We start from the raw sequence: 4253 nt of genomic DNA, 5'->3' as shown, positions 1-4253 counted from the left end.
ACATATATATATATATATACATACATACACACACAATGAATGTAATACATTTGAATTTATTGTTTCTATTGCCCCTTGCCAATGCCAGCAAGCCTGCTTGGGAAACCAAGTAAATTTATGGCAAAGGGTGCGTTTCTTCTCTTTCAGTGGCACCATCTGTGGCCAATAATACGATTTCAGTCACTCGCACGACACACCCCGTTCTTACAGGACGGGACCATCCATTCTTTCATCCCCAGAGCGCAATTTCGACCTGAATCAGAGTGCGATCAATCAATCTCCAATTCAGTATCCCCAAGGTATTGATTTATTATGGGTACTTTGAGGACTTTGTGACCCCAACAGATTTAACGTGCACCAGTCACCATTTAATACACGGAGTTTCTTCGGGTGTGCAGGATTCGAACGCCCTTTCTCACGAACACGAGTTCAACGTCCTACCAACCAGTCTATCCCCACCCACGTTTGAACGTAATAGGTTATATTGAATGAATATATATGAACGAAATTACGATAATATATATGTTACACGAAATTACTATTTAAGATTTTTAAAGTTTTGTCATGATTATTCCTTTCGATTTTTAAATAGTAAATTTAATTAATTTAGCAATTCAATGTCCTATTTTAGTTAATAAAATAAAATGAGAATGCCTAAGAAGAAAAATTGCAAAAATATCTTGGAAAAATACCAGAATATTCTTCGCCAAGCTAGCAGAAACTGAGGAGAGCACCTTTACGCTTCATCACGATCCAGACAAACAAACCGTAAAACAAAAGTATTGTATAACACACATACGAAGTGATTTAGTCGATAGTCACTAAGACTATCCTTATACTTCCAATCTATTATTCAACTGTTTAATTTAATTGCCGATAGTAAGGAACTCATCCATAAAATCGGAATAACTGAAACCAAATTAAAACTATAATTCTCTAGAGACTGGTGTAGGACAAGTCTGTGTTCCTATTTATATAGGAAATCGTATTATTTGGATAGATAAGTTTTTGTGGATATAGTGAAAAGGATTGTTCGGAGCATATTTTATTTTTATATTTTCAGTCATTATAAGCATGATTATTATTAGTTTTGTTTCTAAGTAACTCTGCGTTCCTATTTATGCAGGAATCGCATTATATGGATAGATAAGTTTTTGTGGGTATAGTGTAAAAGGATTGTTTGGGGCATATTTTATTTTTATATATTCAGTCATTATAAATATGATTATTATAACTATGATTAGTTACGTTTCCTAGTAAATAATACGAATTTTAGGTCACACTCAATTTTGATACCGAAATAAAATTTATAAAATTGCAACATCAAAAACACCTAAATTTGAGAAGTAATTGGTAGAATCAGGCTGTAACAGGACAACAACAAAAAACTTGCTGCTGATACTGTCAGTTTGGCTGTAACTTTGAGGTGGGTGGCAACACTTTATTTTTTAAGCATCCATATCACTGTTATTTTACACATCTAAGTCTGATTTTATAGTAAAAGGAAAATTGTTTATCCTCAAAATGTAAAAAACGAACGAAATAATAATTATTAAAATAGTTCTTTGCTGTTTGGCAGCTCATTAAGTGGGCGATTGACATTTTATAGCCGTCGATGAACAGCTGATCCAATTTTTGAGGTTTACGACTACTTATGTTCAACTTCGTAGTCTTGCAATTTTGCACTCTATCCAGAAGGCAAGGAAACTCCAGGATCATGAGAGAAATTTTCCTTCGTGGAGGATTTATTGATGGAACAAATCCGCATTTGCATTACATAGAGAGGAAAATCACGAAAACTTTCCACGGTTAGTCTGACGGCGAGGAGACTCTAACTCATGATCTATTTACCATTAAAGATGTTTTACATCAATACTGAGGTCAGTGCAAACCGGGTGCGGAATTCGTATCAACGAGCCATCTCTGGGATTCCAACCCGGTTCACGCCATTGGAATGCGAAAGCTCTATCTCCTGAGCCACCACGGCTTCTGCGAATGACATTAAAATTATAAAGGTTAAAAAAAAAAGCTAGATTCCAGATATTTTTTATTATATCGTCAAGTTACGCATCGTAACTTAGCAGGCTCACTCAAACTCGGAAAGATGAACGTTTTTTACGCACGCTTAAGTAACAAAAGGAAATATAGACTATGCATAAACTATTATGTACTGCCACTTTTTCCAGCAGTTTACACTTATAGATCACTTTTGGTGTCTGAGGATTAATGGGTTAAGATGTTCTCACATTCTTTATAGATCTATACAAATAATTGGAAAATATTTTTTTGGATTTCAGTTCTTGAAAGCAAATGACAGTAAGATGACTGCAAATCAGCGAGACCATGCGTGGTTTTTGCTGCTCCTAAATGCTTTTTATCTACATATTAATTTAAGGAGCGGAGAGTCTGTTGCTCGACTTCTACCACTCCAATGTTCACTTAAAATACCGATGCCATGGGTTCAAAACAATGCTGCCAGTTACCTGTTGGTTCAACGTGGCCTGGGACTTGAAGAGGAAGGTCTAGAGGGAGGCACATGTGGCCAAGTTAAGCCCAATTTCTACTAGTCTCGTTTACATTTAAAATACTAATAATAATAGCAGCACTAGCAATGTGGAGTAGTAAAACACTGAGTTCGAGAACTTGAACAAACTGGTTGTCACAAACAGTTCATTCAACAAATAAATAAGAAATATTAATAAATTTATGCATAATGGTACATTTTACGGCTATATTTAGAGTACTTAGCAACAACTTTTTTCTAATAACTATTAGTACATGATATATTAATATAGAAGATGTTAAATCTTCCATGAAACATTAAAGTATAATCATATTACTCTTGTCAAGTAAAAATATGCATAAGATATTTCCGATATTATATTTAATCCTTTTCTAAATAAATAAAAATTATTAACAAATCGGGGTTTTTTTTATACAATCTTTAATTGAGTACAGTGCAGATTCCCCCTACATCTGTCTAACAAAATAGAATAGAATTTGAAAACAGTCACATATTTGCTAAATATTTTTATATTATTACATATATTATTTCTCACACTTTTTTTTCCTCCAACACACATAGAAGCTTAAGACTAAGAAAAAGAGCCGCGGCAATAAATTTAAAGAGATTAACAGCCAATACATGAATTCCTTAACTTAGCAAATAACATTTTAACATGTAAGGTCCCCAAAATAAAAAACAGACCATCCTGAATAAATTTTGATCGAATCGTCACTTTCTAGGACTCAATCTAAATGGATCGAAGAGGTGACCTCAAATATGCTAAATAATTAGTGCAGACGATATGTTAAGTTGCGAAATTAGACACAAAAACGTACTTTCTCTGAATAAGCATACCCTTTTTTAGACAGATTAAGATTTCCAACTCCCAAAATATAGGGGGTAGTCGCAATCTGGGAAATATGGTCCCCATAGTTTATTCAGGAGAGCAGTCCAAATTTTGGAACCGTTAATGTTAATTTTACTCTTTGCGTATTTCACCATATCTCGGGAACTTTTTAAGCAAATTTTGAAAAAAATTTGCACAGAATTATAAAATATGTTTATCCAAAGATAATTCCATGTAAAAAATAAATTTTGTAAGTATATACTTCGTATTATTTTATTTAATAATAGTAAAAAAAAATTAATTGTAATGTGTACAATTTTTTGCATCATTTTAAATAATCTAATTTTACGTAACAAAATACAAAATTTGAACGAAATTGGTCGAGCAGTTCCTGAAAAATTGAATTTTAAAACTACGATTTTTTTAAAATTTGATTTCTCAGCTACTATTTGACTGAATTCGCACAGATTTTGTATTTTGCCATGTAAAATTTCATTCTTTAAACTAATAAAAAAATTACATACCTTACAATTCAAATTTTTTTATTATTATTAAATAAAATAATAAAAATTTACTAGAAGTTATATTTTGCATGGAATTACCGATGGATAAACAAATTTTAGAAGTATGCGAAAAAAATTTCAAATCGCTTTTTGTCTGATTTCGTAACTTGAAATGTCATCTGCATTAATTAATTAGCCTATATGAGGTCACCCCTTCGAAGCATTAAGATTGAATCCCACAAACGTGAAAATCAGATTATTAGGATCCCAAATTATTTAGGATAGTTTTCTTTTTTTTTTTTTGCACTCAAAGCATTGCATTAACATTTTTGACTTCTTGAGGGACGTAGGTGTCTTGTTGGTCTTGCCCCTGCAGCCACCTTCTTTGAGCCGTTTC

Source organism: Parasteatoda tepidariorum, chromosome 7, assembly GCF_043381705.1.
Source record: "Parasteatoda tepidariorum isolate YZ-2023 chromosome 7, CAS_Ptep_4.0, whole genome shotgun sequence".
In the NCBI taxonomy this organism is placed as follows: domain Eukaryota; kingdom Metazoa; phylum Arthropoda; class Arachnida; order Araneae; family Theridiidae; genus Parasteatoda; species Parasteatoda tepidariorum.
This window is presented reverse-complemented; position numbering follows the sequence as displayed.